The sequence below is a fragment of the Salmo trutta genome, chromosome 2 (genome assembly GCF_901001165.1).
Source record: "Salmo trutta chromosome 2, fSalTru1.1, whole genome shotgun sequence".
Lineage (NCBI taxonomy): Eukaryota > Metazoa > Chordata > Actinopteri > Salmoniformes > Salmonidae > Salmo > Salmo trutta.
Window position 1 is genome coordinate 65,045,895 of NC_042958.1, and position 16,509 is coordinate 65,062,403.

Below are 16,509 nucleotides of genomic sequence, written 5' to 3' on the forward strand. Positions count from 1 at the left end.
GAGGCGGCTTATGGTGGAGAAATTAACATTCAATTCTCTGGCAACAGCTCTGGTGGACAATTCTGCTGTCAAAATGTCAATTGCAAGCATTGTGTTGTGTGACAAAACTGCACATTTTAAAGTGGCCTTTTATTGTCCCCAGCACAAGGTGCATCTGTTTAATGATCATGCTGTTTAATCAGCTTCTTGATATCCTACACCTGTCAGGTGGATGGATTATCTTGGAAAAGGAGAATTGCTCACTAACAGGGATGTAAACACATTTGTGCACAACATTTGAGAGAAATAAGCTTTTTGTGCATATGGACATTTTCTAGGATCTTTTATTTCAGGTCATGAAACATGGGACCAACACTTTACATGTTGCGTTTATATTGTTGTTCAGTATATAAGGTTAGGCAAAGCCAAACAACAGAGTGAATAACAGACAAAGAGCAGAGTGAATTGTCCATTTTCATTTCGAAGGATGAGAATGGTTAATGACAGAAATTATTGGTGATGCGCAACAATGATATGTACTGAAGATAGCATTTTACAAATTGTACTTAAAGCCCCTCTAACGGTAGTTTCACTTCCTCATTCCAGTAAATGTTTTGCCTGAAAACAGAAACGTAGGAAGTATTTCCTTATTACGTAACTATTAGGACATGTTCCCAAGGCCAGTAGGAAAATGTCTGACCAGTGTGTATCTCATTCCATGTATTACATTATTACTCTTAACATGTGTTCTTTGCTTCAATACCATTTAAATCAAATCTAGGCCTATGCTCTGCTTCAATAACATTCTCTGATTCCCGGTAGTAGTACAGCTGAGCCACTGGTTGGTCAAACAGGAGATTACAGCACACACAGCCAACAGGTCTATTACATAAGCAGCATGTATTAGACATGCTAGTTAGATATAGTCTTTGTTTCTAGCCCCCGAGTGGTGTGTGTGCCTGCTTGCCTGCCTGCCTGCCTGCCTGCCTGCCTGCCTGCCTGCCTGCCTGCCTGTCTGTCTGTCTGTCTGTCTGTCTGTCTGTCTGTCTGTCTGTCTGTCTGTCTGTCTGTCTGTCTGTCTGTGTGACTATGGGATATACAAGATGATCTGTACTGTACTGAGGTCTGGGAGGAAGCCCGAGGACTGGGTGCGACAGCTGCCACATCATACTCTCAAGAGTCTCCAGTTGCTTTTTCGATTCTTCCCCTTCTCACCCAAAATGTTCAGTCCCCCGTCCCCCCTCTCAAAGATACAAAAGCATTAGATTAGTGAGGGGACATTAAAACCTGTTGGGGCTAGGGGGCAGCATTGAGAATTTTGGAAAAAATATGTGCCCATTTTTAACTGCCTCCTACACCAACTCAGAAGCTAGAATATGCATATTATTGTTCAGGTTTGGATAGAAAACACCCTAAAGTTTCTAAAACTGTTTGAATGGTGTCTGTGAGTATAACAGAACTCCTATGGCAGGCAAAAACCTGACAAGGTTTCATGCAGGAAGTGGCCTGTCTGACAAGGAGTCGTGCGTCTTGCATCTGTTTATTGAAAAGTAAGGATCTTAGCTGTAACGTGACAATTCCCAGGGCTCCAATAGGTTCTCAGAACCCGGGAAAAACATGAAGGATGACGAGGCGGCCTCTGGTTGAAACAGATTATCGCCTTTGGTAAGTGTCGCATCAGGGGACCATTGAATGAGGCGCGTGCACGATTCGCCCCCGTGGAGAAATTTCATTCGGCTGTTTAGGATCATTGCAGATTCCCGGTCGGAATATTTTCGCTTTTCTACGAGATAAATGGCATAAAAATTGGTTTTAAACAGCGGTTGACATGCTTCGAAGTACGGTAATGGAATATTTAGACATTTTTTGTCACGCCACGCGCCATGCTCGTGACCGTGATGTAGCATTCTGATAGTGTCTAGAACTCACGAACAAAACGTCGCTGTTGGAACATAACGATGGATTATTTGGGACCAAACCTACATTTGTTATTGAAGTAGAAGTCCTGGGACTGCATTCTGACGAAGAACAGGAAAGGTAATAACATTTTTCTTATAGGAAATGTGATTTTGGTGAAGGCTGAACTGGGTGGGTGTCTAAATAGCTAGCCCGTGATGCCGGGCTATGTACTTATAATATTGCAAAATGTGCTTCATCCGAAAAGCTATTTTAAAATCGGACATATCGAGTGCATAGAGGAGTTCTGTATCTATAATTCTTAAAATAATTGTTATGCTTTTTGTGAACGTTTATCGTGAGTAATTTAGCAAACTGTTAGTAAATTCCCCGGAAGTTTGCGGGGGGTATGCTTTTTCTGAACGTCACATGCTAATGTAAAAAGCTGTTTTTTGATATAAATATGAACTTGATTGAACAGACATGCATGTATTGTATAACATAATGTCCTAGGTGTGTCATCTGATGAAGATCATAAAAGGTTAGTGCTGCATTTAGCTGTGGTTTGGGTTTATGTGACATAATATGCTAGCTTGAAAAATGGGTGTCTGATTATTTCTGGCTGGGCACTCTCCTGACATAATCTAATGTTTTGCTTTCGTTGTAAAGCCTTTTTGAAATCGGACAGTGTGGTTAGATTAACGAGATTCTTGTCTTTAAATAGCTGTAAAATAGTCATATGTTTGAGAAATTGAAGTAATAGTATTTAAAACAATTCAAAAATCGCGCCACTGGATTGAAGTGGCTGTTACGTAGGTGGGACGAAATCGTCCCACATGCGCCAGAGAGGTTTTAAGGGCACACTTCGGGGAGAAGGGAACAGAATGGGAATTGGGCTCCGTTTTCACCCTGGGAAAACCGATCCCATCATAGGATCCCACAGGGAGGGAGGGACGGAGGACATGGAGGACAAGGGGGTAGAGTTAAGGAGAGGAAAGAAAGAGGTGAAGAGATAGAAGGATGTTGCCAGATACAGAGGAAGGCTTGAGGTCACACAGAAATGCTGTGATGAAGAAAGCAGGAAGCTATACAGTGACTGATTAGTAATACAAAATCACTGATACCATGTGTCCTCACTTAACTACTCGTCACTTAGACATGCTCTGGTACTTTGGCGACTAAGAAAGTATTTTCTAAACCTCCTGCTTTGAGCTGGATGTGTCAATGTGAAGTTCATACAGGCATAATCTATGAGCAGAATTACTGTTTCACCTCAATTAGCCACGAAATCCCTAGTTTGAAAGCCACTGTTGCATTTGAGTGACAGCTAGCAAGAGGCCTGCCCAGCGTTATCCAATGAGTTTGCAGGGCGGGCCCAAAGGCTCAGTGGACACAGCAGAGAGCGAGAGCGAGAGAGCAAGGACGTGGTGCACATATGTAACGTAGTACGCAATTTTCGGGGACCAGTTTTGGCTCGTGAGTGCTACTTTCAGAACTACTGGCTAAAAAGTATACAAAAGTACCAAAACATTTCTTTATATTTTAATACTTAAAGGAAAATTCTATCCAAAAATTCTATCCAAAAAAACGATATTTTGGAATTTGCTTCATTAGTCCATTGTTGATATAGTCACAAAAGCATTTGCATGCCAGCAATCAAGTTTTCAAGATGTATAACTTTACAGAAACACAGCCGGTGTGATGCATTTTGCATCATAGTTTTCCTTTAACACTTGAGTGGAATTTATTGTGGGGTCAGCTTTTGTCTGGCTTCAGTGGTATGAAAGATTTGACCCCTATGTCAAATAGAAGCACTTGGCACTTGAAATATCACCGGGGGTCAAGAGCCCAATTCTGGAGGACTATTGTGAGAGGGGTGTATTCAACGCCCACCCTTGGCCTGTTGGTAAGAGATTAGCAAGGCATCTATTTAGGGTCACAGGTCAAGTGAGCCCTCAAGAGCCCCAAGTGGACCTCTATCAGAATTTGGGGTACCCCCGCCCCCTCCTTCGGTTTTGTCTCGTGACTCAAAGAGTGGGGAATGTTATCTCTGAATGGCGATGCTGATGATGTCATGGGTGAGCGATGGGCTTGACATTAGGAATGTCCACTCCACCCAGTCAAAGGCATTCCTTGCCCACACAACTGATATTCGCTATACACTATAAACAACAAGTCTTTATCATTCAAACAAAACGTGTAGACCTGTAGGTCCCAAATGGTGTGGCATTGTGGCCCAAAGAAAGACTTCCAACAGAGAGATCCATCAATTAGAGACCACCGAGGCTAGGACTTTGGGAAACAATGCCAAACTTCTCCTTCTTATTAAGTAAATGCATATTATTTTTGAAGAAGGCTGGGACAATGGATGGATTACACCTCATTTTGTGTTCATTTTGTGAGAAAATGACCTCACAAAGGCCATAACGTTAGCTTCTAACCTTTGGTAGAACATTACCTTAGGGTCTGTGATAAGCCTGCATGCTTTAAAAAAAATTATATATATATATATTTGTTCATTTCTGTCCCGGCTAGGTTGTTCTCACAAGCGGTGTCTCTTTTATATGTAGTCCTTACTGTTCTAAAAGGAGCTCTAGGATAATTTGAGATAAGGGATCATCAACTAGGTAGCCTCGAGGTTAGAGCTTTGGGCCAGTAACCGAAAGGTTACCGGAGCCGAAAACGTAAAACAATAATAATAATCTCAATCATTTCAAATCTTGCTAACATTTGTATACAATCACCTGTCGGAGTAGATTTCCAAAATTAAAATCACTTGGAGCTGATTTCCTGTTGTTTTTACAGTCTTTTATGTCCAACAATGAAGAGGGAAAAAAAATTCAATGCTCTGAAACATTGGGGGGGCCAATTAAAACCACCCACTGGCCAAATTCGGGCCACCAGTTGGCGAACCCTGTTTTATATAATATTTTATTGAACTGAAGCACAGACACGTGGCTTTGCTTCGTAGCTCACTGACCTTCTTCAGCACACTGTCCAATGTCTCGGGGCGGCTGATGTCGAAACAGATGAGCACAGCGTCAGCGTCGGGATAGGCTAGCGGCCGCACATTGTTGTAGTAGGACGAGCCTGTGGACAAACGACAACACACAACACGTCATTCCTTTTGAATATCCAAATTGGTCAAATATGAAAAGACGTATATCATGGAACATAAATATTTTTAGGTAAGCAAGCTATGCATGTTTAGCTTACACATTGCTATGTGAAATAATGTTGTTTTGGACCCACCTAAAAAACAACTTCACTATCATGGCTGCTTCAGACGTTTGTTATGTAGTGGGGGTGGCTCGCTGCACTTATGTGTAACCTTGCTCAAGACCTGACAACTCCCAGATCTAATGTCAAGGCTTTAGTTTATGGTTACAACTGTGTAAACACTCCTTTTTGATGGAGCGTTCAACAGAATTGACACCCTGTATTTCGGTATGGTGTTTGTCAGGGGGCTCTCTCTGAACTGACCATTGTGACCGGTGTGTGTGTGTGTGTGTGTGTGTTTCAAGTTTCAAAGTTTATTTGCCATGTCCAACAGGTGTAAAACAGTACAGTGAAATTCATACCTTCAGAGCTCTTTCCCAACAATGCAATGATCATCATAATAATATATGGTGCCTTCAGAAAGTATTCATACCCTTTGACTTATTCCACATTTTGTTGTGTTACAGCCTGAATTCAAAATGTATTAAATAGATTTTCTTTCCGCACATACGCTACCGTTCAAAAGTTTGGGGTCACTTAGAAATGTCCTTGTTTTTGAAAGAAAAGCACATTTTTTTCCAATAAAATAACATCAAATTGATCAGAAATACAGTGTAGACATTGTTAATGTTGTAAATGACTATTGTTGCTGGAAACAACTGATTTTTAATGGAATATCTACATAGGCCCATTATCAGCAACCATCACACCTGTATTCCAATGGCACGTTGTGTTAGCTAATCCAAGTTTATAATTTTAAAAGGTTAATTGATCATTAGAAAACCCTTTTGCAATTATGTTAGCACAGCTGAAAAGTGTTGTTCTGATTAAAGAAGCAATAAAACTGGCCTTCTTTAGACTAGTTGAGTATCTGGAGCATCAGCATTTGTGGGTTCGATTACAGGCTCAAAATGGCCAGAAACAAAGTACTTTCTTCTGAAACTCGTCAGTCTATTCTTGTTCTGAGAAATGAAGGCTATTCTATGCGAATTATTGCCAAGAAACTTAAGATCTCGTACAAAGCTGTGTACTACTCCCTTCACAGAACAGCACAAACTGGCTCTAACCAGAATAGAAAGAGAAGTGGGAGGCCCCGGTGCACAACTGAGCAAGAGGACAAGTACATTAGAGTGTCTAGTTTGAGAAAAAAGACGCCTCACAAGTCCCCAACTGGCAGCTTCATTAAATAGTACCCGCAAAATACCAGTCTCAACGTCAACAGTGAAGAGGCGACTCCGGGATGCTGGCCTTCTAGGCAGAGTTGCAAAGAAAAATCTCAGACTGGCCAATAAAAAGAAAGTGACCACAAACTTTTGAATGGTAGTGCACTTTTTTCTAAACTAACTAAATTTTTCGAGTTTATATGATTTAGGTAGTCTGAATAATCAATCTTAACTACCCCGGCAGTCATTCTCAATGCAGGTTGCGGTTGATTAAAAGTTCCAATTGTTGGATATCTTTACTCTGACTGGATTCCAATAGAAATGACACATCACTCTGGCTGCGTTTACACAGGCAGCCCAATTCTGATATTTTCTTTCAGTAATTAGTCTTTTGACCAATCAGATCAGCTCTGAAAAATATTTGATATGAAAAGATCTGATGTGATTGGTTAAAGACCAATTAGTGGAAAAAAGATCAGAATTTGGATGCCTGTCTAAATGCAGCCTAAAGTGACTTGCAGGCTTGATGCAGCCTGTAAACCAGGGGTTTCAGACCACTGTGTTAGGGTGTAACTAGGCCCTCAAAGAAAGGCCTTATGATATATGTAATGTGTTGTCAAATTTGTTTTGTTTTAAAGATAAAATATTCACTTAGACACTCACTTGGCTTTCAGCCCTGTAGCTTTCACCTTTTAATACAATAACCATGGATCTGTCACTAACAAATACAGTCATGGATGGTAATTACAATTCACTGGAAATGCAAGGCACACTGAGAAATATGTAAATAAGGTAGAATAAATTCTCAACCTAAAATTTTGTAAACAATTAAATTCAACTATATGTCCAAATGTTGAGTAAACTCACAATCCAGCAGCAATTATACATAAAATCATCTTTAAAATCATCTTTTTTTTTACAGTGTAATTTAGATAAAACCGTTGAAAACAACAACAAAACTACACTATAGTGAAGTTGATTTTAGTTTTCCTGTAGCCTAGTCTTGTCATCTGCCAGGCAAGCTGGTACAGTGAGAAGCTGTGCTGCAGCTGGTGAGGGAGGATGGTGCATGGGGCTGTGGTTTGTGGGGACTGGGACAAGGGGGGTTTATGGGGATGGTAAGGGGCCAATAGGGGCCCGGGCCTCTGCTGTGTGTCTAATGAGTGCCTTATGGGAGAGCCCAAGTGTGTTAGGAGAGGAACACTCTGGCTTATCCCCTACTGGCACTGATGGGTCCTGAAGAGATCTGATTTAGAGAGAGTGTTGAGAAAAGGAGGGAGGAAGGAGGGCAAAGAGGGAGGAGAGTCTCCCTCCACCCTCCTACATTCCTCATCTTTTCCTCTCCAGACTGCTTTCTCATTCTGAAACCCGGGAGCAGGAGTTAGTCAGAGAGAGAGACAAGAGGAGAGAAAGGGTACGGCCTTTAGTCTGACCTTTTCTGTCCATACACACACTGCCACACGTATCGAGCACACACACACACACACCTGGGTATTGGAACACACACACGCACGGAAGCAGAAGCGTGCGCGCGCACACACACAGGATGTGCCATTTTTTTTACGTCCGTTTTCTGTTAAAACTGTAAGAAAAATTCATAAAATTCAACTTAAATTCACAGTACAGAATATGGTCCTATTGCGCTGACCGCTATGGGGCAATGAATTTCTATATACTACAGTCATAGGTTGAATCTCAAACTGGACACGTGGCCCCTAGCTCTTTATCGAGTGGCCACTTGCAAGGTTGCTGATAATTGGCCCCTGTACGCCTATGTAGATATTCCATTCAAAAGCAGTCGTTTCCAGCTACAATAGTCATTTACAACATTAACAATGTCTACACTGTATTTCTGATCAATTTGACGTTATTTTAATTGACAAGAAATGTGCTTTTCTATCAAAATCAAGGATATTTCTAAGTGACCCCTAACTTTTGAATGGTAGTGTATGTTATTTATGTTTGTGTAGCATAAGATTGATCAACCAATCAATGTACATCCAAAAACACCAGTATTGGAAAAAAACAAATCCACCTGCAATAGAGCATGCTGGGAAATATGATAATGATGGGTGTGGTTTTGAGCAAATTTTACTCAACAAGCTTATTCAAATTCAGCTAACTTCAAGCAGACTTTGTTGAGTAAATAAACACATTAGCTTAAATTCTTGTCCTTTTGAAGTCCACTCAACTCACAGAATAATGCTGATTAAGCATTTGGTTAAGTTGGCTTTTTTTGGGTGTCGCTAATCTTAACTGTTTTTTACTGCTCTTAATAGCTCAAAACTGTTGTAGTATACTAGTGATTCATCTCAAATGGCACCCTATTCCCTATAAAGTGCACTACTTTTGATCAGAGTCCTATGGGCGCTGGTCAAAAGTAGTGCCCTTCATAGGGAATAGGGTGCCATTTGGGACGCACTCTAGGTCCCCATAATGCGTAATGGTCATTTGATGTTACTGGCACCTGAGAAAACAAGACTGTTTGTTTGTTTTTGGCTCTGGATTTGAAGATGCCAAGATGATGGATTTCAAGATGTGTTGCTCAAGAAAGACAATGGTACACTTTGTGCTTTTCAGTAGAGATCTAATTTCATTAAATTCAATCTATCTTTTGGGAAGGGGAAGGAAAAACAATAGTATGTACTGAGTGGGTTCTTTCTTTAATATCGTCCCAAACATTGTTTTTCGTTAATAACGTTGTGCCAGTGTGAGACGCGCCGTTCAAACATCAATGAAAAATGCACGGTCTGAAGTCAACAAAAGTTACCGTCAACCAGCCTCCAAACCCATCATTTCTGTTTCAGCCTCCAAACCCATCATTTCTGTTTGTGTTTCAGACAGAAGGAAGAGAAAAAGAGAGAGAAAAAGAAAGCGAGATAATTGTGTCTGGAAAGTGGAAACCTTTCTACCTACCTGTTGCCATGTAAAGCTATCTCGGAAATTGTGCTGAACCCATTCAGATGCAACGTCGAGCCACACACTAAAAGTAGAAATAATTTATTTGCAGGGCTGCTTGGCAAGCAGTTTCCCCAGCAACCCAAGTTTAGAAACCCCTATACACAGAGTACTACCTCAGGTAGTCAGCCCTAATTTGTGCAGATGCCGTTCACTTCAAATGTCCCTGGCACCAGAAGCCATGACTATTGTTTTCCACAGGAATATTTCTAATTGGTCACACATGATGGTAGTGACAGCCAATAGGGCTCTGTGACGGCCCCCAGCCAGTTGAGAGACAAAAGAAATAGACAGAGGCCTGGGGAGTATGGAAAACTCTCTTTGTGAATTCCAAATTGACCCCTAGCCCCTACTCCTTTTAGGCACATGTAATGTAGATCTGAAAATACATGATAGGGTTAACCTAACGTCTCCTTGCCTTCTGATGATGCTGGCTGGTAACTTTCACCATTGCTTACAGCCATATATAGAGATGTATACTGAGTGTTTCAAAACATTAGGAACACCTACTCTTTCCATGACGTAGACTGACCAGGTAAATCCAGGTGAAAGCTATGATTCCTTATTGGTGTCACCAGTTAAATCCACTTCAATCAGTGTAGATGAAGGGGAGGAGACAGGTCAAATAAGGATTTTTAAGCCTTGAGACAATTGAGACATGGATTGTGTGCCATTCAGAGGGTGAATGGGCAAGACAAAAGATTGAAGTGCCTTTGAACAGGGTATGGTAATTAGGTGCCAGGTGCACCGGTTTGAGTGTCTCAAGAACTGCAACGCTGCTGGGTTCATCACACTCAACTGTTTCCCGTGTGTATCAAGAATGGTCCACCACCCAAAGGACATCCAGGCAACTTGACACAACTGTGGGAAGCATTGGAGTAAACATGGGCCAGCATCCCTGTGGAACACTTGACACCTTGTAGAGTCCATTCAACTGACGAAAAGGGGGTGCAACTCAATATTAGGAAGGTGTTCTTAATGTTTTGTGCACTCAGTGTGTGTTTAGACAGTATATGGCTCCACTTACACCTATCCAATCCCCTCAGATCTACAGCAGTATCTAAGGCGTAGCAGCTAAGGTGAATTATTGAATGGGCAGGTGGAGCAGGGTTTTGGGGGGGAAGATAGAAGGAAAATACTCCACTGAACAATGTGTGTAATTGATTCTGTAGAAAATAATTGATGTGAGAAACAGTAGAACCTTGTAAAGCTGTGTTGTCCACCATTCAATAGATTGAGGCAGAGACTGAAAAGGTCATTTCTAATCATTATCGACATCCCAACTGCCAATATTACCTCAACGAGTGGTAAACATTTTGCGACAAAACCACTGAAAAACAACTGACGCCGTAAACGGAAAGATTTCTATAAGATGTCGAGTAGGCAATGATCTGCCAGGTTTGCTTTGAGGAGCACTTTTTTTGGGTCCTCTGAAGCACAGGAGGTCGGTGGCACCTTAATTGGGGAGCATGGGCTCATGGTTATGGCTGGAGTAGAATCGTATCAAACACATGGTTTCCATGTGTTTGATGCCTTTCCATTCATACCGTTCCAGACATTATTATGAGCTGTGCTCCCCTCAGCAGCCTCCTGTGCTCTGAAAGAGCCATGTTTCAGAGAGCGCCAATTAAAAAGAGTTTCACCCTGACTTTTCCCAGGATGCACTATTTTTCCAGAAAATAAGACTAGCAGAGCTGAATAATAACTTGATGAAATTCCATTATACCATTATGTAGTTTGAAAAAAGTTTATACCTTCTCTTTTGTTGTTTGTTTCCAACCAGAAATAATGGAGGTATGCCCCCCATTTTAAAGTCAGAGTACATTTACAAGATAGCCAAAACAAAATGGCCGCATTAGCCTCTGGACAATAGCAAGACGGCAGAGAATCAGCCTAAAATAACAGCTACCAGCCTCGTTAAATCTGAGTGTGATTCTTATTCACCGCAGTGGCCTCCTGGGAAAAGGACATTTATCTGTCTCTGTTTATCTGCTTTTGATTCATTTTACTACTAACAGCAATGTGTTTTATTGCTGAGAGCTGTAGAAATTTCAGGTTGGGTTGGCAGTATCGTAGCAACCTGAAAACTAGAAAATGGGTGTCTTTGTGTCAATGTGAATAGATGGGCACGAAAGCTGGACAGGCTGGGTGGAGGAGGGCGTTTCTGGTGTTCCATGAGTTTGTGGAAACTCAACGGACAGGAACGGGAAATGGTTCTGTAGTTCAAGTGTTTACATGTTTTCATTGAAGGCCAGGTAGGTTCTTATAAGCGATAGTATACATGACTCTACTTTCTTCCACATTAGCACAGTGTCACTTCCAGTTCCATAGAGGAGTGTTAAGAGTGAGAAAAGTGGAGGGAGTGTAGCCATGGGAACACAGTCTTGTAACATTGCGCACGCACGCACGCACACACACACACACACACACACAGTCCGATCAGAAACGCAATCTCCAGTCGCTAGATGGCAAGGCATGACCTGATCCATGTTCCTCAACAGAGAAGAAGCTAATGTTTATTGATCCCTGTGCTTTCTGACCCTCTCAGGGACCTGTAGTACCAGGACCACTTGGGATAAATCCTGCTGTTGAGGCACATCATGGAGAAAATGCAGTCCATCTGTCTATGGTCCATCGTTCTCACTATTAGCTAGCTACAGTACGGCCACACTTACATTACAACACCATAATTCCAGGGAAGAATCAATCCCATTACCTTGTATCAGCTAGTACGCAATTACATAGCACTTATCTACGGCATCCATATTATGAATTCATCATTTGTCAGACTTGCTCAGATAAACAGTACCAGTCAAACGTTTAAAAACAGCTACTCATTCCAGGGTTTTTCATTATTTTTACTATTTTCTACATTATAGAATAATAGTGAAGACATCAAAATTATGAAAAAACACATCATCATGTTGTAACCCCCCCAAAAAATGTTAAACAAATCAAAAAATATTTTATATTTGAAGTTCTTCAAAGTAGCCACCCTTTGCCTTGATGACAGCTTTGCACACTGGAATGCATTTCAATTAACAGGTGTGCCTTGTTAAAAGTTAATTTGTGGAATTTCTTTCCTTCTTAATGCGTTTGAGCCAATCAGTTGTGACAAGGTAGGGGTGGTATACAGAAGATAGCCCTATTTGGTAAAAGACAAAGTCCATATTATGGAAAGAACAGCTCAAATAAGCAGAGAAACAACAGTCCATCATTACTTTAAGACATGAAGGTCAGTCAATCTGGAAAATGTCAAGAACTTTGAAAGTTTCTTCAAGTGCAGTCGCAAAAACCATCAAGCGCTATGATGAAACTGGCTCTCAGGAGGACCATCACAGGAAAGGAAGATCCAGAGTTACCTCTGCTGCAGAGGATAAGTTCATAAGTTAACTGCACCTCAGATTGCAGCCCAAATAAATGCTTCACAGAATTCAAGTAACAGACACATCTCAACATCAACTGTTCAGAGGGGACTGCATGAATCAGGCCTTCATGGTCGAATTGCTGCAAAGAAACCACTACTAAAGAACAACAATAAGAAGAGACTTGCTTGGGCCAAGAAACATGAGCAATGGACATTAGACCGTTGGAAATCTGTCCTTTTGGTCTGATGAGTCCAAATTTGAGATTTATGGTTCCAACAGCTGTGTCTTTGTGAGACGCAGAGTAGGTGAACGGATGATCTCCGCATGTGTGGTTCCCACTGTGAAGTGTGCTGGAGGAGGAGGTGTGATGGTGTGGGGGTGCTTTGCTGGTAACACTGTCAGTGATTTATTTAGAATTCAAGGCACACTTAACCAGCATGGCTACCACAGCATTCTGCAGTGATACGCCATCCCATCTGGTTTGCGCTTAGTGAGACTATCATTTGTTTTTCAACAGAACAATGACCCAAAACACACCTCCAGGCTGTGTAAGGGCTATTTGACCCAGAAGGAGAGTGATGGTGCTGCATCAGATGACCTGCCCTCCACAATCACCCGACCTCAACCCAATTGAGATGGTTTGGGATGAGTTGGACCAGCATATGTGGGAACTCCTTCAAGACTGTTTGAAAAGCATGCTGGTTGAGAGAATGCCAAGAGTGTGCAAAGCTGTCATCAAGGCAAAGTGTGGCTACTTTGAAAATGTGTTTAACACTTTTTTTGGTTATGTCATAGTTTTAATGTCTTCAATATTATTCTACAATGTAGAAAATAGTAAAAAATAAACAAAAACCCTGGAATGAGTAGCTGTGTCCAAACCTGTGTCCAAAATTATTATTGTACAACAGTAAGCACTTCCTAACTGCTTGTGCTAACTAGCTAGCCTGTTGCAGGGCTCCATACATACAGGTAGATTATATAGAGTTTTTACGCAACAACACATGGGAAAGTGCAACGCAGCAGAAACTGCCATGCCACGCTGTGACTCCGCATGGGGTTGCCAAGCATTTGATGTCTGATTCGAACAAGGGGTTTCTTTCTTCTTTTTACTTGCTTTTTTTTATCCTCTAAATGTTGGCAGGCATTGTACTCCACTTTTGCAGCATGTGGTGTTCCGGTGTCTTCTTGTTTAATCCCGTTTAATGCCGTGTTCAAGAGGAGTCTAGCTCTGTATTTGGTGTTTGTTTGTTTGGTCTCGCATTGGGTGCTTTGTCTTCCTTATAAGGCTTGGTAGAATTGAGAGTGATTCGATTATTATTTACAGCAGAGCTCCTATAAACTGCAAAAAGAGGATGCAACAATACATTTTTGGGGGACATGCTGCATGAATGTAGCCTACACATTGTGTGGGTGGGACAATTCTTACACTTGAGGCATATGAAAAATGAGTCATCTGTATGTATTAAACTTGCCGTGTGAATATTTGGCGGCGTCCAAACAGTAGCGTATATGTATTATCATGCCACTTTTTATCATCTGTAATATTCACTCTGACAGTGCCAGAGTTTGGCCAAGTGGTCAACACAGCAGACTCCGTACCACGCGTAATGGTATTCCCCAACGACATGGGATTAAATCCCCGTGGCCACCACTTTCTTAACTGTTCATCCTCTCCATCTGTCTCCCACTCTAATTTCAAACTGTAGTGATGAAATGGCGGTAAATATGCACAGTAAGGTGTGGTTTCCTTTTTTTATGAAAAATTAATGTGATGGGAGAAATTATTCCCCTAAAAAAATCCCAATCTCGCCTCGATTTGTATGTTACATTCGCACTCATCTTTACAAAGACCAGGTCTATTTTTGTGTGGTTTCATTTAAATCGAAGCCCTTTAGGTAGATGTAGATATTAAAGCAAACATTTAATTTCATACACGTCAATGTAAAAAAAAGCATATGTTGTCACGATTATACGTTATGACCCTCTGCCTAATCCCTACTTCCTTACTGCCTGTATTTTTTCTTCAGTTCTTCCTGTATACTTTTTTGTGGGGGGGGGGGGGGATAACATAACTATTCCATTAATCCATGGATTTCTTCTTCACCTAGAGTGATTATTCCTAATCGGATTACTATCACCCTCCGGGCTCCAGCGATCTAGACGCCCTTTCCTTTGCTCCGGCTATAACAGAAGATAATGCAAAAAGGAGATGTGGGCGCCGAACCTGGCCAACAAAGAGAGATACTGCTTAGAGACACGAGCGTTAATTCACACATTGCACAGACGCGATTAACATACTGTAATAGGTTTCGCTCACTGGCTACACACACCCTCAAGGATCCACACACACAGGATACAATGGTTAATACACACACAGTCACACAGGACACGTACACACAGCAGGACACACTCTCTCACACACCCTGCAGGGCACGTTCTATCACAGGACACAGGCACACATTCACACGCATATTCTCACACACAGAGTATGCCACACTCACACAAAGCAGGCAATATTCTCTCATACACCCTGTGGGGCACGTACGAGCACAGGATGCACACGTGCACACTCCCTGACCCCGGTCCAGAGTTAATTCCAATTCTCAGTCCTCTTTTTTTTTTTCCTTCTCCCTTTAATATGTAAAGTGCCATGTCTGATATCTTGTTCCCCTCTCCTGTTTCATATTTTCCATTTGTAGCCTGCATGATTAAAATGTGAAAATCCCATTGAGGTGTTAGTAATATAACTCTTTGAAGGTCCTTTTTGCTATTGATTTATATTCCAGGCACACAGGACTACATGGCGATGACATGGAGGGAGTGAGGATGAAATGGTCAGCGGATCTGGTATTCACACAACATTAACTATGGACACACATAATACAAGGCATCATCAGAACCCTGACATTTTAATTGAGTGGTGATTTATAATACTTGCTTGGAACAATATCAGCATAACTTACATTTTACTAGTGCAAATACCAGCTATATATTTGTTTTATATATTGTGAGATATGCTATGATATATGTTGTTGTAGGAGTAGTTATTTTTCTAGAAGTACAGTAGGATTAGTTAAGTTACTGCATGTAATTACAAAGCAGGTAGCCAAATAGAGAGAATAAACCATAAAGGTTTAAACCAAAAAAAGCGAATTAAAGTTAAGAGAAAGAGTTAAACACCTAAAATAAAGTGCCGACACCGACAATTTCCCAATCTTCGTTTTTAAGCACTCCAGTTACTAATCACATCTCTGGTTGTTTACTTGAGAAATGCTGAGTGTTTAGTTCTTAGAACGTTATTGGAACGTTCTTAATGACCCCTGGGCACAGGGGGAGGGCACTGCCAACGAGCACAACTTTCTCTTGGCATAAGCAATGCCCCTGCAGAATCTCCTCTGATTAACGACAGAGGGCAATGACTGGCATCTGGGCATCTCCCATGGCACCAGTCCATCCTCTCTTGTTATGTGTATGCTACTTCAATGTGGCCATGCACAATAAGCATTATACAGTATATGCCCTATGTAAGCTAAATTAGCGCCAAGGTTTGTAAATGTTGATGTTTTTGTGCTAATATAATGTTGTAGAATGAACAGATCCTTTTACTTATTTTAAAAACAGCAACTTGTGATGTGTAACCTTAAGTTCAGCACACGCAAGGTACACCAATGGAATTGTGAACCACAAACTCAACATGATGTTATAGAATACATTTTTATTTGGAAACCAAATGTTAAATGTGAAGTTGTTTTAATCATACATTGAATATTTTATCAATTAAATAATGTTGCCTGTTGTATTTACAACAAAACTGTACAACAATAAATTAAAATAACAATATACAGGTTATACAATATACATGCACAACAAAACATATTCCTCCTTAAGGAGACTGGGGGGGGGGGAAAAGATTTGGCATGGGTTCT

The 16,509-nt window shown here is 41.2% G+C and overlaps 1 protein-coding gene across 1 annotated transcript in view; it reads left to right on the forward strand.

Annotated features, from left to right (window-relative positions):
- The window catches only part of LOC115163383 (breast cancer type 1 susceptibility protein homolog), a 67,599-nt gene extending 51,868 nt beyond the window's left edge, over positions 1-15,731 (forward strand). Inside the window, 1 exon segment of the mRNA XM_029715210.1 lies at positions 14,692-15,731. The gene's annotated coding sequence lies outside the window, so the exon portion shown is untranslated.
- Positions 15,732-16,509: the final 778 nt, after the last annotated feature.